At 36.3% G+C, this 20,708-nt stretch overlaps 1 long non-coding RNA gene across 1 annotated transcript; it reads left to right on the forward strand.

The window, feature by feature from the left end:
* The first annotated feature begins 1,581 nt into the window (after window positions 1-1,581).
* LOC150076677 (uncharacterized) lies at window positions 1,582-9,679 on the forward strand. Its single transcript, XR_016547702.1, has 2 exons — window positions 1,582-1,718; window positions 9,146-9,679. It is a non-coding gene; the product is annotated as an uncharacterized LOC150076677 (long non-coding RNA).
* Window positions 9,680-20,708: the final 11,029 nt, after the last annotated feature.

A 20,708-nucleotide genomic window follows, 5' to 3' on the forward strand; every position in this document is an offset into this window, starting at 1 on the left:
CTCTCTCTCTCTCTCTCTCTCTCTCTCTCTCTCTCTCTCTCTCTCTCTCTCTCTCTAGCATACTGCTAAAAACCAAACTATTATATTTAGGCCACCCGAATAATTAAATTCATCTGCCGTGCTGTATCATATGTCTGTTAATGCGTGTGTTCTATGGTCGATTTGTCTGTTTGCTGACGAAAAACCTTGCTATTTACGCCTGAGACCGACTAACTCAGCCACGGATCTTGCATACTGCTATAGAAAACAATCAATCAGAAAAATCCACAAAATATTTGATGGTTGCTTGTTATATTCATCACAGTCAAGAGGCTAATAACACCCGCCTGTTCTCGTTTTTGTTTTCTCAGTGCTTATGTTTTTGCCAGTGTTATGTTTTTGTTTCTCAGTGCTCAGTGCTTGTGTCTCAGTGCATTGACTCAATACTAAGTCAGGGAGACATTGATATGCATTGGACCAAGCTGATCTATAGGTCACCTGAAATGGAAGAATATTTGGAGGAGGCTTCCTGTAACAGCTTTGTTTAGTTACAAAAGATTACCTAGGATAGCTAAAAATTTAAATAGAACGAGAATTTTGTAGGGAACACTGTTGGAAAGTAAAGGAACAGATTCTGAAATGATGTGATGCAATTTTTTTTTTATTGCCATTAATCTAGAAGAGTGGACATGATGGATTACAGTTCCTTCACGTACATTTCATAGTGTTGTGAATTGATGGAATTGATATATGTTTCATGAATTCATAAAAATGCAGCTTATGGTGCTGTGTCTGTAGAATGTACAATTAATAGCATTGTTAATAACAGGTGGTAATCGATTACAATGCACCTTTCAGTTTCTTGTGCTACGATACAAAATATATGGTAATCGGTTATGACTCAGTTCCTTGTTGTTGTTGTCGTTATTTGGTTTTTAGGAGCATTAGCAACTAAGGTCATATTGTTCCGACAGTTCCTTGTGCTGCAGTTTGGAGAATATAATGCAACTAGTTTATGATGCCGCTCATTCCTCTGCAACGTGTTAGATAAAATGCTGTAATCCTAATTCATTGGTTTTCATTCATTTATGACTGAGTTATATACGAAGTATAGACTAGAACCAACTTATGTGTGATTTATATACTGTGTATGAACATTATGCTAGTGTCCTATGGAGCTCAATATGGATGTGCAGCACTACACTAAACAGCTGTTGTTGTTGGGTTTTAAAAGCATCAATGACTAAGGCCATGTTTCCCCGTGTACATTGTCTGTAAATTGCGTGTATTCTAAGGTCGATTTTCTGTTTGCTGGACGGAAAACCCGAGTTTCCGGGAGAAAAAACCATGCTGCCCTCGCCCGAGACCGACTGACTCAACCACGCTGTGTAAAAGACCCGTAAAAATTCCATCCGTCATCGACGGGATTCGAACTCACACTGAACAGCTTTCTATGTTTATTAATGATCTTGCTGGGTACAGTAATGTTTATGTACAGTAATGTACATAAACACTGGGCGTACAATTACTTTTTAATGTTACTACCAATCCCAGGTGGCGTTACATTGTTTTGGCTTATATCGTTCACATTCTTTTCGTTGTGGACTACGAGGGTGTTAATATGTAGGGATATTTTCGTGTGATTTTTTGAGTATTTGTGTTTCTGTACACGTTTATATATGTATATAGTGTTATTTGGTCTGCAGCTTGATGTTGCTAACGAAGCATAATTAGATACGGTAAATATTTAAGTGGAATTTTTAAAAAGCATTTTTAGGGGAAAAGTTAATGTTGCAGTGTTTTCTGCGCGATATTCCATTTATAAAATTATCAAAATGGAATATCGCACAGAAAATATGCAACGTTTAATTATAATTCGTTTTAAGTACGTTCTGGCAACAAATTTATATTAAAAAAACTTAAAACTTTTAACTAATACAATAAATCTTCGATGATACGAAGTAATAGGGCGGGGAGAGGAACAAATAATAATAATTAGTATTATAAGCATTAGCCTTATGGTGCAAGGAAGCCTGAGGCTTATGCTACACCAACCAAAAAAAATTCTCGAGTTACCCTGAGAGAGAAATAGAAAGGAATCGCCAAGAAAGAGAAGAATGATGATATCCATCTCAGGACCCTAGGTGTGCCAAGCCCATACATGCAACTAATGTGATGACTGAAAGACATCCCAAAGTGAACCAAGTTGAATGTATATGTTTTATACATTTGGAGAGTACATATAATATTAATAATGCAAATGATGAAAAAAAACTTATTCAGAGAAAAAGAAAAAAAAAAAAAATACCTGTCCATACCCTCTAATAGATTGTCTCATTCCTTTTTTAATTTATTCAAACTACCCACTTCCACAACAACCAACTATCCACTGGTTGAAGGCAAACATCCAGCAACTGTTTCTCAATTCGATTTGTTGTTTGTTATTCAGTTTTTTGGAGCATTAGCAACTAAGGCCATATTGCTCCGGAGATATGCGGTGGTAGTAGTAGTAGTGGCATGTGATGCAAGAAAGCAAATGTATGAGCTTATGCAGCATCAGCCAAAAAAAAAAAATCACACCATTCCCTCCAAATGCCTGTCCAGTTCCTCCTTAAATTTATTCAAGCTATCAACTTCCACAACGACGGATGGAAGTTTGTTCCAGCAATTAACCACCCGCTGGCTAAAGGCAAATTTCCGCACATCTATTCTACATCTGTCTTTTCTTAATTTGAATTTATGCCCCCTTAGGTTCGTAATCTGAACAAGTAGAAGGATCCCATCAGAATTCAGCGTGCTCAATCCATTCAAGGCCTTATATACCTCAATCAGATCACCGCGCAGGTGCCTAGTCTCCAGCCACTGCAATTTGCAGAACTTAAGCCTCTCTTGGTAAGAGGATCCCTTCATTCCCCTCACCAATCTTGTTGCCCTTCTCTGTACCCGCTCAAGTAAATCTGCATCCTTCCTAAAATGAGGTCTCCAGACCTGTACGCAGTACTCAAGGCGTGGCCTGACCATTGCCTTATACAGAGGGATAACACCACCTTTTCCCTGCTAGCAAAATTCCTATATATCATTGACAAAACCCCATGACCTGCCCTGGCAGCCTGTCTGCATTGCTCAGAGAACTTCATATCTGACTGCACAATTACTCCCAGGTCTTTTTCATTTTCTACCACCTTAAGTGTAGTACCACACAGTTGGTACGTTTCTCTGGGGTTATTTCTACCCAAATGCAGTACTTTGCATTTGTCAAGGTTAAACTTCAGTTGCCACTTCTTAGCCCATCTGCCCAAATTATCTACATCCTGTTGCAGTAGCAGACTGCCATTACTGTCATTAACAACCCTGCCAACCTTTGTGTCATCTGCAAACTTCGACATTAAGCCTGATATACCTTCATCAATATCATTGATAAATATAAAAAACAACAGTGGACCTAACACCGAACCCTGTGGGACTCCACTAATAACATTAGTCCAAGAAGAGCAGCACCCATTGATTACCACCCTCTGTCTTCTCGCACTTAACCATCCTTTTATCCATTGTAGCAACTTACCCTTAATACCATTCTGCTCCAATTTGTATAATAGTCTTCCATGCGCAACAGTGTCAAAAGCTTTCCTGAAATCCAAATAGATGATATCAAAATTGTTTTTTGCATCCAGTTCCTTTGTAACCACATCATAATATCCTATCAAATTTGTCAGACAAGACTTTCCCTTAACAAACCCATGCTGTGTCTGAATTATTGCTGCAGTCTTGTCTAGATGATCCTGCAATGCATCTTTAACCAGCGACTCCATTATTTTACCCGGAACAGAAGTTAAACTAACTGGTCTGTAATTACGCGTGTCACCCTTCGATCCTCCTTTGTGAATTGGGGATACATTTGCACATCTCCAGTCCATGGGAACCTCCCCTGAGTCCAAGGATGCTCTCATAATTATGGCTAAGGGTTTGCTTAGTTGCCTTGCCGCCTCCTTTAATATAACTGGATAGATCCCATCCACCCCAGGTGCCTTTCTTACGTTTAACTTCAACAATTTCTCTTCCACTTTGTTCTCAGTTATTACAAGATCATTAAGCACCCTGCTACAATTTGATAACCTTCTGCCATTTTCAAACCTTAATAATTCCTCACGTGTGAATGTAGATGCAAAATACTCATTCAGTTTGTTTGCTATCTGAGCAGGATCATCAACAGTCGAACCATCGATGTCAAGTGGACCAATCAGATACATCCCCTTCCTTTTAGAGTTTATATAAGTAAAGAAATCCTTGCTGTTTTTCTTAGCATCTTTTGCCAAGGATTTCTCGTAATCTGCCTTCGCCTGCCGAACCTCCTTTGTGACCTGATTACAGATTAACTTATATCTGCCATAGGCTTCTGAGTCGCTTGATAATTTATATGCATCCCATGCATTTTCTTCTCTGTTACGAGTCTCATTAGTTCATTTGACAACCATTTAAGGCTAAACCTTGAACAATATTTCTTAATAGGTATGAACCTTTTAGTAGCTTCCACGATTAATTCCTTGAATGCTTCCCACTTAGAATTTACTGTTGGTAACATTGTCAGTTGATCCCACTGTACAGAATTTAAAAACTGTCGGAGACCACTGTACTCACCTTTACGGAAGCAAAAACCCTTTCCTTTACCCCTGATGGTAATTAAATCTTTAAGTAAATCCCACGTCAGTACACTGTGATCACTGCCACCTAGTGGTTCTTTTATCTGCAAATTCCTAATACATGAATGATCACTGCTGATAACCAGATCAAGAGTATTACTTTCTCTGGTTGCCTCTCGAACATGCTGCTGCAGAAAACAATCATCCAATAAATCCACAAAAGTCAGACTAGTGTGTGAGTGCCCAACCCACAAGTTCCAGTCAATATCTGGGAAGTTAAAATCCCCCATTATAAGACATTCCGATTTACTAGCCCACTCTATTTCTCTGTACAATTGTTCATTGTATTTGGTGGTCATGGGCTCGAACCCCGGTCTAATCAAGAAGTATGTGCTTCGCACTGCTGCTCCTGCCCACCTGGCTACGGAGGTGCCTCCCAATTTGTTTTATGTACCATCATGTGTAGTCAGAGCATGATGAGTGCCATTAACATTCAGCTTACCTAATCCATTCAAAGCCTTAAACACTTCATTCAGATGACCCTGCTAACCTTTATATCATCTGCAAACTTAGACATTATGCATAATATACCTTCAGGCTTATCATTAATAAATAGAAAACAACATGGGCCAGCTAAACCACTGTTCTTCCTACTTATGTGTTTATATTAATGTCAAGGTTTCTCATTAGAGCTTGGACTTTTTTGGTTCCAGCATGTCTGAGTACTGAAACTTTTTAGCAGTGTACTGCCATCTTTCTGTCATATATAGTGCTATTGCTTTCACTCTGTTCTTTGCCACAAAATGGTAGCTACTTATTCCTCTCCATACGTTATACAACTACACTACTAGCTTTTGATTGGTTGTTGCCTTTTTAAAATTTCTTTCTCAAAGGGGTGCTCATACCAAGATAGGTAGTTCGGATAATCAAACGTACATGAAAATACCCAGTTAATATGAAACAAAGTGTAATTAGGCCTACAATTAAATTATTGTACGCAAGGTTATTACTACTGTATTTTGGAATATGAAGTATTATAAAAAATAATTGATTTAGGAAATGGTTTGTAAATAATAACCAAAACAGTTTTGAAGAAACTGTATATTATATTTAGTATTAGCAATGGCCGCATTATGCAAGGAAGCCTATAGCTTATGCTGCACCAGCCAAAAAAATAAAAAATAAATATAATAAGAAAAGGAAATAGACAATCTATTCATTTCCCTCCTCCAGTAGATAATTATCCAGCTGACCTTTGAATTTCCCCAAACTGTCAGCCTCTACCACCCATGTGGTAACTTATTGCATTAATTTATAACTTGCTGGCTAAAATAAAACATCCTGCAATCCGGTCTAAACATCTCCCCCCATAACTTGAAATTATGGCCCATAGTTTTAGAATCATTTATAACCGTGAAAATTTCGTCCTCATTAATTTTACTTATGATTCTCAGAACCTTAAACACAGTCAAGTCTCCTCTGAGGTGCCTAGTTTCTAAGCTCTGTAACACACATTTGAAGTCTTTCCTCATGTAAACGTCTTTTTGCCGATCTCACCACGCGAGTTACCCGTCTTTGGACCCTTTCAAGAAACACAGTCTTTCTTTAGATGTGGTCTCCATACTTGAACACAGTATTGCAAGTGTGGTCTAACAATAGCCTAATATAATAGGATTATGACATCCTTATCTCTACTAGCAATTGTTCGATAAATCATTGATAGGACACCATGGGCCTTCCTTGCAACCAATCTACAGTGCTCGGAGAACTTCATGCCAGACCATATTGTAATACCAAAGTCCCTTTCCTCCACTACTGGCCCACCAAGTGTATAAGTTATTTTGGGGTTACTGTTCCCCAAGTGCAATACCTTACAGGTGCAATATGGCCTAAGTAGCTCTTGCGCCAGAAAACACCACAACAACAACAACAACAACAGCAATACCTTACTTTGCTGGATTAAAGCATAGCTGCCATTTTTCTGACATGAACGTTGAAAGAAATCTAATGATTTCTTTCAATTTTTTAATCCAAGTCTATAATATGTGTTTTAATCAGAGAATTATTTAAATGGTGTATTTTTATTTCTTTTAGGGAACTTTTAATTAGATGCTCTTTTTCTTTTCTTTTTTTTTTGTATTAAATAGTTACGGAAGTGTGTGTGTGTATATATATATATATATATATATATATATATACATACATACATACAGGGTGTCTCAAAAATACACGGCATAACTTCAGGAATGAGTTCCTCATATGTAGACAATAAAACTATTTTATATCAACATAGTTCTGGAGAAAGCAAATGAATATAAAACACCATTATGCCTGGCATTTGTGGATTATGAAAAGGCATTTGACTCCATACAGCATAAGGCAATGTTTCAGGCACTGGAAAGACAAGCCATAGATACCCCATATATCATGATTTTGAAGAAAATATATGAGAGTGCTACCTCCTTTATTAGACTAGACAAAGACAGTAGGAAATTTAAAATCGAGAAAGGAGTTCGACAAGGAGACACAATATCTCCGAAGCTGTTTACTGCTGCCCTTGAGGAAGCTTTCAGAAGATTAGACTGGTCGCAGAAAGGAGTCAGTGTGAATGGAGAGTACCTAAACCATTTACAATTTGCAGATGACATTGTGGTCATAAGCCACGATCCCAAAGAATTAGAGGAAAATCAGTTATGCACAGTTAGTAAGGATTTTGGACTAAAGATGAATATGGCTAAAACAAAAGTAATGATGAACTAGTATGCCACGGAAAGGGAAATAATGATTGAAGGAGCAGTAATTGAAACGGTGGAGTCATACTTATCTGGGACAAGTTATTAGCTGTAATAATGATAAATGGCTGGAAGTCAAGAGAAGAATAAATTTTGGGTGGATAGAATTCAGGAAATATAGTCACATACTGAAGAGCAATATCCCAGTTTGTCTGAAACATAAAATAATGAATCAATGTATACTCCCCACCATGACTTATGGAAGTGAAACTTGGGCACTCACCAAAAGAATGGAAGAGAAGCTGAGAACTACACAGCGAAGAATGGAACGAATTATACTGGGAATCAGACTGTTAGATAAGAAGAGAAATACATGGATTAGGCAGCAAACTCAAGTAAAGGACATTCTTATCAAAACTAAAGAACTAAAATGGTCTTGGGCAGGACACATAGCTCGAAGACATGATGACAGATGGACTAAGAAAATAACAGAATGGTACCCAAGAGGAGCTAGAAGAAAACCTGGAAGACAAAGGCGGAGATGGATAGATGAAATTCATGAGTTTTTGGGTAGTAAATGGATGGCCAGTGCTCAAAACAGAAGGAAGTGGAAAGTTGCTGGAGAGGCCTTCATTCTGCAGTGGATTGAAAATGGCTAATGATCATGAGTTCCGGAAATGCTTGGTTCCCGAGTTATTAACCGGAATGTCTTATCTCCCGCAGGTGGTTTCCTTCATCACAAGGTACTGACAGAATCAGGTGGTTTTCCATTCCGACCATGTACTCAAATCAGGAGCAAGCGGATATGCACTTTATGTACAGTTTCACGGATGGCAATGCTCTGGAGGCTCGTCGTTTGTACCGCGAAACGTTCCCACAATGAAGATGTCCGGACAGGAAAACAGACATGCATGTCCTTGATTCCAGGAGTCACATGCACAACATCCAAAATCTCCTCCTGTACTTCAGGAGTCGTAGATCTTGGTCGTCCTCTGACGGCAGCACAGTGTTTAAAAACTCCCATGTTCACAAAGGCGGTGATGGATACCTTCAAACGTTTTTCTGTCTGGACATCTTCATTCTGGGAACCTTTCATGGTACAAACGACGAGCCTCCAGAGCATTGCCGTTTGCCAAACTGTACATAAAGTGCATATCCGCTTGCTCCTGATTTGAGTACATGGTCGGAATGGAAAACCACCTGATTCTGTCAGTACCTTGTGATGAAGGAAATCACCTGCCAGATATAAGACATTCCCTTTAATAACACCGGGGACCAAGCATTTCCAGAATTATGTTGATATAAAATATTTTTATTGTCTACATATGAGGAACTCATTCCTTAAGTTATGCCATGTATTTTTGAGACACCCTGTATATATTTTTTTTATTTATTTATTTTTTTTTTTATTTTTTTTAATATTTAAATGTTTTCTTTCTTGTTGGTAAGTACTGCTCACAGTACACTGTGAATGATTTCACTTTTCACTATATATTTTTGTTTTTCAATTAAAAAAAAAAAAAAAAAATGTTAGCATTTATACTTTCTAAAATCAAATGTTAGCAGGTAGGGGTTAAATATTAAACATTAATGTGCTTGCCAAAGCCTTATAGATTTTGTGGTCTTTTTTTTTTTTTTTTTCCAGTTTTTAAATGGATTGACATTTGATTTTGAAATAATGCCTAAGATGTTATATACTTTTTAATCTTAATGAAGTTTTGAAAATTTTGCAATGTTTTATATATATATATATATATTTTTTTTATTATTACTATTATTTTTTTCCTCCTTTCTTAGTTACATAGAGGAGTAGTTTCAAAATGCCTTCTTCAAAGAACCTAACCGATATTTTAATGTTTTTCTTCACAATGGCATGGGAATCTCGGATCAGACTTCCAGTGTTGCTTTCAGTTTGCTTCATGGTCCTAGACATACGAATGCAAGTAGAAATAAATGTGAATATAGGACCATAATTATTACTATCGATAATGACTTGCATCTAGCTCAAGCTGTTGAACCATCTTTGTGTATCGATGTTGTTAATTAGGCTCATCCATCGTTGTCATACATTTTTGTTTTGTTGTTGAATAGTTTGGATAAATAATAATCACAGGACTGTTAAATGGAGCCTGTGGAAGATCACATGTATTTCACTAAAAGAGTTACTTCTATAACTGTTGTCTCCTGAAATTTTTAAAGAAAAGTATATTTTTTTATTTAAGTCCTTGTTTTTAAAAAAAAAGCTGTAGACATTTTTATTAATATGAATGTCAACTTGTTTGTTTGATCTGTTTGAATTATCCAAATAATAAATTACTGCTGGTCATCATACATTAATTAATATACTCCATTAAACACAACCATGAACATCAGAATATACATTACCATACATTAATTAATATACTCCATTAAACACAACCATGAACATCAGAATATACATTACAAGTCGATCGCAGAACCTGTTGCCAAGTGTTACAGTTGGTCAGTTATATATTTAAAATGACTAAGTTTTATTTTATTTATTTATTTTTTTGAGACAAATGGCATTTGTGATTATCAAGTTGCTTTCTCTTTGCCTAAATAAATACTTATTAGCTTAGTAAACATCAGAAACAAGAGGACAGACAATTTGACTGTAAGGAACAATCATTGAAACTCCATGTTCTGTAATAGTGTAATGTATCTCCTGCCTAAAATTAATTTTAATTTTAGATATGCTATAAAATCTAAAATGTATGAAACAGTGACATGGAGTAATTACAGACCTGTTAATTTGACTTCTGTTTCAGGGAAAATAATGGAGTCTGTATTACTGCCTGGATAGTCATGCATTACTGGTTAAAGAAGTAATGCAGGACCATCTAGGTAGAATGCATTTATACTGCAGTTACAGCACTGATTCATTAAGAGACATTCTTGTCTGACCAATCTCACTGGATACTGTGATATAATGACAAAGGAACTGAATGCAAAAAAAATAACTTTGACATTGTATACTTAGATTTCAGAAAAGCTTTTGATACTTTTGCACGTAAAAGATTGCTATACAAATTAGAGCAGTGTGGCATTCAAGGCAAGTTACCACTATAAAGCAATGGTTGGTTGGAAGAAGACAAGAGTTGTTATCAACAATGCTTTTCTTGGACAGATGTTATTAGTGGGGTCCCATGGGATAGGATTCAGTAATAGGCCCATTGTTGTTTTCAATATTTATTAATGATATTAATACGGGCATATCAGGCCTGATGTCTAAGTTTGCAGATTATACAAAAGTTTTCAGAGTGGTAATAACAGTAATCAGGATATGCTACTGCAACAAATCTAGGTAAATTTGGCACATGAGCTAAGAAGTGGCAGTTGAAGTTTAAGATTGACAAATGCAAAGTAATTTACATGGCTAGCAGTGATCCAAGTACTTGGTAGTGGAAAATGAAAAACATCTGCAGGTAATTGTGTTATAGGCCTAATAACTGTGATGAGTACGATGAACCATACAGAGGAAAGAGTAGGCCGGTAAATCAGAATATCTTATAATGGGAAGATTTAACTTTCCAAATATTGACTGGACCTTAGTGAAGCAACAAGAGAAAGCAATCTTCTTGAACCGATTATCAACAGAAATTTTTCGTGCATTAAGAATATGCAGATAAAAGAACCACAAGGTGGCAGTGACTACAGCGTGTTGATGTGGGATTTATTTAAAGATGTAATTACCATCAATGGTAAAGAGAAGGGCTTTTGATTTCATAAAGGTGACTACACTAGTCTCAGACAGTTTTTAATTTTTATACAGTGGGACTAACTGGTGACATTACCAACAGTGAATTCTTAACAGTAGGAAGCATTCAGGATAGTAACTATAGAAGCTACTAGTTTTTTTGTTTGTTTTTTGTTTTTTTTTTTATCAATTATGAGATACTGTTCAAGGCATAGACATAAATGGATGTCAGAATGGTTCATCTGACAATGGGGTTGCATATAAAGTATCATTTGATACAGAGGCTTACAGTACATACAAGGTGTGGCAATCAAGTTCCCAGACTGGTGCAATAAAAAGAACACAAAGTGAAGGAGCTCAAAAACAGTTTATTTTTGTTCAAAATAATCACCACCTGATTGAATGTGCTTATTACACCGATCGTTCTGGTCTCTTGCCAAAGCTATTGGCCACAAATTTTGCCCATCTCTGCTACTATACTATACTGAAAAAAAAAAAAAAAAAAAAAAGTCATCATGCCCTTTTAATTCTTTAAATAGATAATTTACCAAACATTTGTCTACTAGAATTTATAGGGTAAACCAGTTTTTTCTATTCACTAAAAAAAAAAAAAAAATTATGGATTTCCTGGTACACACAGCGTGAGATGCACCTAGCCAACCTGTTTTTTACATGTTCATACCTTAAAAATGTCAAGAACAACTGGTTGTGTTTCTCCAACATTTTCCTTTAAATTTGTCCAAAGTCAAGTCTTTATTGGCGATTGTTCCTGCTACATTTATACTGTAATTCATGCCTTGGCATAGATCTGCATGAAGCAAGCAAAATTGGATACTTCCTATTATAAGGGAAATTATTGCTTCTTTCCAGTGATACATTTAGGAATGCAAGCATTCCTTAATTTGTAGGTATAGTAGTATGTACTTTGCATTTTCACTCTACCAATGACTTCAATTTATCATTAGGAAATAATTTGTAATTTAAATAATTCAATGAAATATAAGTAAACATGTTCAAAACCAAAGTAAAAATTCTGAGCAAAAGCTTCATGTCATGAGAGTAATAAAGTGCTATATATATATAGCACTTTACTAATCACTATATATATATATATAAAGGCACCTCAACTATTGCATCCACTCATGAGATATTCAGCTAGCTGATTTTAAGCTTCAGAGAATACAGTCAGTTCTGCTATAACGTGCATTTTTACAATGCAAATTTGCTCCAACGTGACTGATGTTTTTACGGCTCTGGAAATTAGAGAAGTTTTTTCTGTTTTATTAACCTTAAATTGGCATATTAACTTATTTTCTGGAGTAGCTTTATATTCCTAGTTACAATACTTAGTTTTATTTTTAACTTAGATAGAGATTTTGTAGGTAACTACTTAGTATCGGTAAGGGTATCCAATCCACGTGTTTTACAAGTTTTGCAGCTCCGGCGAACGGAAAGTTTTTAGCTGTATTTAGCCGCTTTATTGACTAATTGTTATATTAAATTATTTTCTAAAAGTAGCTTATAGACCTAGTCAAGATCCTTGGTTTATTCTGAATTGAGACAGAGAGATTTTGGAAGTTAATTAATACTTAAGTGTCCATAGATTTACCATTGTTATACGATACATTATATCATGTATTAGATAGCATTAGCTTAGTATAGTATAGTATATCAATTAATCAGTAAAATTTATTAATCTTGTTAAACTTCATTGTCAATTAAATTGTACTTTTTAACTAAATACATCTAACAACTTAGATTTTTCAAACGTAACATTATTAATTAATACATAACTTAATACGGAAGTTATATAACAAAACTCGGAGATAATACTAGATACTGAAAAAAATATATATAGAGTTATAACTGCATTGGGATATAAGTTTAGGGTTATGATTCTGTATTGAAATTGAATCGAAATCATGACTCGGACCAGAGCAGCAAAGCAAAAGGCTCAAGCTAATGGGAGTGCTGTGGCTGAGGGGGGGGGGGGGGCAGTTGCCCTCTGAATCACAGCCTTTTGAAATGCACTGCTTGCTTGATGTTTGTGGAGCAATCAGCTACAGGACATGATATTGCCAAGGGGGATGTCTCAGTGGGTGCGCGATGTAAGGAGTGTGAGGAAATCAGGCAACAACTCAGCATTGTTATGGGCCTATACGAGAGCTTGAAGGACAGGGTGGATGCCCTCGAAGGATCTAAATTGAGGGCCCATCAAGCTGTCAGCTACCCACATCAATGCTGGAGCTTGCACTTGATCATCACACAACACAGCGACTACCCAAAAGGCAGAATGTGCTGGTCCCAAAGGAACTAGTAGTTGTTGGTGACTCTATTGTCAGGGAAATGGGGAACATGGTATGTGATTTGTTCATTTTGGTTTTAAGGAGCATTAGCAACTAGGGCCATATTGCTCTGGGAATATGCGATAGCCGTTCCCTGACCTTCCCGTATTCTCCGTATTTGGTGGTGACAGGCTCGAACCCCCGGTCTAATCAAGAAGCGTGTGCTACACACTGCTGCTCCTTCCCACCTAGCTACGGAGGCGCCACATGGTATGTAAAAAGGATAGGTGGAACAGGACCAGAGTATGTCTGCCAGGGGCAAAGGTTAATGACGTAGAGTGGATATCAACTTTTAATATCATTAGTGCCAAAGTGTACAACAATATCACCTTTTGTGCCCTTAAGAGTAGGAGACCGGTGGAATTATTTAAAGTACCGATCACTGTTGAAAAAAAGCTGTGAATTAGGGTTGAGTTTGAAAGTGTCTGCAATTCTGCCCAGACACGATAGGAGGAAGTATATGATGAGAGCCTTGTCAATCAATTCGGCCCTGGAAAAATTGTGCAAGGCTCAAGGTTTAGAATTTTTTTCAGCCTGGTCTTTACTTGTTAACAGGAGAGATTGCTTCTACAGGGATGGGATACACTTAAATAGAAAGGGTGCAAGAATATTTGCTGATGCTATCGAGGGAGTGTTAGGTGGATCGGAAAATTGCGGGGGGGATACAAGGACTAATAGATTAACAGTAGCCACTGGTGAAAGTGATTGTTGCACTGCTTCTATTCGAATGAGCAGCAGCCTGGAAAACAAGATGCAGGGTATTTCAGAGACTGCTCGGAATCATTGCAATAGAAGTAAACACGAGTTGTGCCTAACCTAAGAATAGGAACAGGTGCATGTATACTTCCATATACACCAATACTAGGAGTTTGGTAAATAAATTTGATGAATTTGAGGTGTTGCTCAAAACATCAAAGGCAGATATTGTTGGGATATCAGAGACATGGTGTCACACAGATATAAGGAATGCAGAACTGGAATTTCGGAAGTACAATGTGTACAGGAAGGGAGGAGGGGTTATGTTATTAGTTAAGACACATAAAATCCAAGGAATTGCAGCCGGTCGATATCGCTGGACAGTGCAGTGTTGAGTCAGTTTGGTGTAACATGAGCATTGGGAGATCAAAATTGAGAGTAGAAGTGTGTTATAGGCCTAATGATTGATGAGTATAATAAGAAACTGTACAGGGAAATTGAGTGGGCCAGTAAATCAGAGAGTCTTATAATGGAGGATTTTAATTTCCCGGATATTGACTGGAATTTGTAGGTTGGTCACACACACTAGCAAGGCTTTGGATTATTGTTTTCTACATCAGCATATTCGGGAGGCAACTAGAGGGAGAAATACTCTTGATCTGATTATCAGCAGTGATTCTTCATGCATTAAGAATCAGCAGATAAAGGAACCACTAGGGGACAGTGATCACAGTGCGATTTACTGAAAGAGGTATCTACCATCAGGGGCAAAGGGAACGGTTTTTGCTTTCATAAAGGCGACTATGGTAGTCTGAGACAGTATTTAAATTCTATACAGTGAGACCAACTGATGATGTTACCAACAGCAAATTAAAAATGGGAGGCATTCAAAGAATTTATCTTGGAAGCTACTTGGCTTTACATACCAACTAAGAAATATTGTTCAAGGTTTAGGCCTAAATGAATTTCATATGAACTAATGAGATATATGGCAGAGAAGAAAAATGCATGGGATACATATAAATTAATGGGTGACATGGAAGCTTAGGATAGATATAAGCTGGTCTGTCACAAAGGAGATTAGGCAGGCAAAGGCAGATTATGAGAAATCCTTGGCAAAGGATGCAAAGAAAAACAGCAAAGAGTTCTTTACCTATGTAAACTCTAAAAGAAAAGGGATGAATCAGATTGGTGCACAAAAGTCTTGCCTGACCAATTTGATTGGATACTATGATGTGGTCACAAAGGAACTGGATGCAGGGAATAACTTTGATATCATATATTTGGATCTTAGAAAGGCTTTTGATACTGTTGCACATGGAAGACTGCTGCACAAATTGGAACAGTGTGGCATTGGAGGCAAATTGCTGCTATGGATAAAGGGATGGTTGAGTGGGAGAAGAGAGAGTGGTAATCAATGGACAGTGCTCATTGTGGACTAATGTTATTAGTGCAGTCCCTCAGGGTTCAGTGTTGAGTCCATTGTTGTTTTCTGTATTTATAAATGATATTGACGATGATATATCAAGCTTAATGCCCAAGTTTGCAGACGATACGAAGGTTGGCAGGGTTGTTAAGGACACTAATGACAGTACGCTGCTACAACAGGATCTAGAAAAGTTGAGCAGATGGGCTGAGAGGTGGCAAATGAAGTTTAACATTGACAAATGTAAAGTACTACATATGGGAAACAGCAACCCCAGAGCAACGTATCAACTCTGTGGTACTACACTGACAGTGGTAGAGAATGAAAAGGACCTGGGGGTAATTGTGCAGGCAGATATGAAGTTTTCTGAGCAGTGCAGATGGTCTGCAAGAGTAGCTCATGGTGTCTTGTCAATGATATACAGGAATTTTTCTAGCAGGGATAAGGAGATGATTATCCCCTTGTATAAGGCAATGGTCAGGCCACACCTTGAGTACTGTATAAAGGTCTGGAGGCCTCATTTTAAGAAGGATGTAGAACTGTTGGAACAAGTACAGAGAAGGGCAGCAAGATTAGTGAATGGAACGAAGGGTTGCTCTTATGAAGAAAGGCTTAAGTTTTGCAGATTACGGTGTCTGGATACTAAGCACCTGCGAGGTGATCTGATTGAGGTGTATAAAGCCTTGAATGGTTTGAGCATGCTGCATGGTGATGGGATTCTTCCTCTTGCTCAGAATAATCACCTGAGGGGCATAGATTCAAATTGAGGAAAGACAGTTGTAGGACAAATGTGCAGAAGCTTGCCTTTAGCCAGCAGGTAGACCAGACTTCCATCTTTCGTTGTGGAAGTTGATAGACTAAATAAATTTAAGGCTGAGCTGGACAAGTATTTGGAACGAACAGAGGGGTGAAATGGGAGCATTTTTTTTTTTTTTTTTGGCTAATGATGCATAAGCTTTCTTTGTTGCATCATATACCTCTACTAATGCTAAAGTATTAGGGAACAATGCAAGTATAATGCAATTTTTGCATTGGCTCAAGCACGATTTCATCTGTGAGTAACACCAGAAGAACGCAAAACCCAGCACCAAGGTGAACATAGTGACCTGCACAGCAATACATACAAGGTTACGAAGCTTAAAAAATGTTGAATGTCAAACATGTGACAGCTATATTTTCTGTAGTTGTATATGTCGAAGACACTGTTGTCATTCACGATATTCACAAAATAACACGATATTGTAGGCCGACTCGTTCTCAGGAGCTCACACTTTTCTGTTTGAACAGAAATTTCTTGAGGCAGGACTGAGTGAGCAGAGGAGCATATTTCTGGAGGTCAGTATCATAAAACAGTAAAAATAATTTGCAGTTTCCGTTTATTGGGCTTTTCTGTTAGTGCAGTCTAATTATAAACGGGTAGTAAACTCAGTCTTATTGCATTTGCGATAATATCATTAAATTCTGTGCAGTTTTCACCATAATAACGTAAACGTTATTATGATGAAATGTGTTTTCCCCTTCCATGAAATCTCCAATCATATAAAAACATAAATAAATTTTCAGAATATTCTCTTCATTCCTATTTTTTAAGCTTCGTAAACTTGTTACTCCATATTTCACTTGTGCAATTTGTGCGTGCCGTGTTTGTCATTATTGATTGCTTATCTTTTTTAACTGTTTTAAATTTGCAGTCCAAAAAAAAATTTTCAGTGAACAGAAATATTAATTAGTATGCATATATTACAGTATCAATTAAGCTATGTACGTAAGCGTATATAGTCTCCAACCAATACAAGGTATCTTTTCAAAATAATGTGCTATTTTTTACTGTAATATTTATTTATTAGAAATTTAAGATGTTTAAAGCTGTATTAGCAATTTATTGGGGTTCTAACATTTTTTATTGTTTTACTTACCAACATTTTTTTTTTAATGCTCTGGCCCCTATCCCTATTTTTCCCATAAGCTATGTTGTTTTTAATGCGCGAAACACCATAATGCAGTGATTTTTAGGAATACATATACTGCATTAAAGCAGAACTGACTGTATTGCAAATTAAGTACTCATCACAACAGATGAAATTTAAAGTACCATGAATTGCCTATATACAGGTGACCCCCGCTTAATGCTGATAATTCATTCCGGAAAAACAGCACTAAGTGAATCCGCGCTAAGCAAGCGCAGTATTCCCGTAACATGTATTTGTGAGTTGCGGTCGGTGCCATAGGATATTTCCTAATCAATAATAAACGGTAGTGAAAAGATGCACAAATGTTGGTCAAAATATTTAATATTCAAATATTTGTACATATAAAATATTCTGCATTACATACGTATCTAATTATGTACTAACTACTTACCTATCAAAATTAAACTTCCAATTAAAATCATGAATTTAATTGATAAATTTAATCATGAAAAATGTGTCAATTTTGGGTTGAACTTTGGCCCTCTTCCAAATAAACTAAAAGGGGTATTAATTTTAAATCCCCCGCAGTGTTACCATGCAACAATAAAGTCAACTGATCCTTCGCCGCTTTAAAACCTCGCATGTTTTTTTCTTCTTTCAATATGAAACTTCTTTTAGGCATTCGTTTCCACAAAAGTCCATCTATGTTAAAAACTTGTTGAGAAGTATAACACATAATACCCCTCATCAATAATTTTAACAAGTTCTTTTTTTGAAAGTTTCGGCTCCTTGATCTGCACTTGCGGCTTCTCCCTGGATTTTAAATCTATTCAACCAGCCCTTACTAGTTTTAAATGGTTCCACATTTTTTTTTTTAGGTGAGTTTTCTTCAGATCATCATATAGGCTAATCTCTCTCTCTCTTTTTTTTTTTTTTTTTTTTTTTACTTTTATTAACTCTTTGAAAATGTAACTGCGTTGGTTGTATTAATTACGATACAATGTTCAAGTAAACTGTCCGTTACGCACGATGTCTAATACTGTACTGAGTGATGACTAGACCAGATAAATGCATATAACGCAAATGTTACAAGCAATATACTTGATCATTTTTTAAAATGTTGATCTTGGAACTACGTAGCAAGTCACTGTACTGCAATTAAATTAGCATGCAAGAAAACTTCACTGAGCGTGGGAAACGTTTTAACCACATTTTTATATTCATTTTCAAGCTATCAACTCCATCAAATGAAACGATTTTGTTAAATATGCCAAAAATGCAATCTGTAAAAGAGCGTTATAGTGATATGTGACAGCGTTATAGTTAGATATGGGTTATAATATAACAGCGTTATAGCGAATCAGCGTAAAGCGAACCACTTTATAATGGGGGCCTGCTGTATTGCACTATTTCAAAAAAAAAAAAGACACGACTGACCTGCCATTATTTAAAAGATGAGAAACTAAACGACAGATAAGTCTTTCTGTAATGCCATTTGTTTGAAAGCAGTGCAAATACCGAGCCAAATGGTGCAAAATGGAAGTTTGATCTGTTGAGAACTAAGGCTATTGCATGTCAAAGGTTTCATCACACCTCTTCATTTCAAAAAAAATAATAATAATAATAATAAATGAGGGTTAATTCTTTGCATGAATAAGCTTCAATGTACTTTTAATCTGTCCATAGTTAAAAGAATGTCTTATTCTTTATCTGCTTCCTGTAGATGGCATATCTCAAACTGTTTCATAAGATGTGAACAAGTGTTCTGCGAAAATTCATAATTAATAATTTCAAATAATAATGAATTTTGCATATTTGTAGCATATACCATTTTTGTATCATTATAATTTTTAACATTATTTTTTTTTTCGGTTATTAATATACTGACATAAACCATGGAACACTATTTTAGTGGGCTTTGCATAGAAAAGTATGCATAGAGGTAATGCCATCTACAAAAGAGTGGCAATTTAGTGGTCTAATATGCCATTCATATGCAATTTAGCCTGGAGTATACGGGTTGTAGGAGAGGTGGAAGCGAACCGATATCATAACTAAACTCACTTGCTTGTATAAATTTTTTTTTGATAATTATCATTATTTCAAAATATTATTATTAAAATAAATGACCATGGATTTGTGGTTGAAAAAAGGAACTTTTTTTAAAATGAGAAGCACGTATTCTAGTATTGCGACTGTGCTCAATGAAAACGAACACAATATTGTCACACTTCAAAGTGGGGATGAACAATCACAGCCTTTTGTTCTCCAAAAATTTGAAGTGAAAAAACAGGAAAACCAACTAATAAAAGACCAAAACGAAAGTATGATGACAGTTGTTTGAATTTTGGCTTTACATGTGTTGGAAATAAAGATGCTCCTGATGCACATTGCATCATACGTTATAAAATATTAGCAAATAGTTCTTTGGCTTCCGTTTTTAAACTTGTGTTTCGTAAGTGTTCCATAAATATATTGTGAGATTAAAAGTGTTCCGTGACTAAAAAAAGTTTGGGAAATGCTGCTGTAGACAATCATTGAAGAATGCTGTAATTCTTCTTTGCTCAGGAAAGAGGAATTACAGGATTTTTGTATTAAGTTTCCTTTTCATAAAGTTCCACTACACGAGAAACAGTTTCTCTTCCTCGACTACGTGAAGCTTAATTTTTAACATAATCACATTTTTTTTATAGACCTTACTTCCAAAACAAATGCACACTTTCAGCTAAAAAGAATTCTGATATAAAATTATTACTCCACATTCCACATCACCCATTCCAGAACGAATGAACGAGACCACAGATTTGAGTCTGATTAGATGAACTTCTGTGCAGTTATTTTCTGTGCCAAGGGAGTTGGCACAAATTGTATATATTAGGAGTCCGGAACATTTGTAAAGACAAAAGGAAAACTCACATTCATCAGGAATATGGCCATCAGAAATAAGTATCTATTAAAACATCAACAGAACCATGGAAGAAACCACAAAAAGGTTCAATAACATATTAGAAACATCTCAATTATCCCCTTTTTTTTTTTTCTAGGGATTAGTGGTAAGACAAAGCAGAAGTTAATCTGCGGGGTCTGGTCTACCACTTTGAGTGTGTGACTGTGGGGAAGTCATATAGAAGCCTTTCAAAAATAATGAGGGCATTCCAAGAATGTTCAATTTGGGGGATAAATTGGATCCAATTTATCCACATTAATCTTGGCTTATTCCTCAAGTTTTTGCTCTCCACTAACCTGACCTGACTTACTACAGGCA

Source organism: Mastigoproctus giganteus, chromosome 12, assembly GCF_048544385.1.
Source record: "Mastigoproctus giganteus isolate SK-2022 chromosome 12, ASM4854438v1, whole genome shotgun sequence".
Taxonomy (NCBI): domain Eukaryota; kingdom Metazoa; phylum Arthropoda; class Arachnida; order Uropygi; family Thelyphonidae; genus Mastigoproctus; species Mastigoproctus giganteus.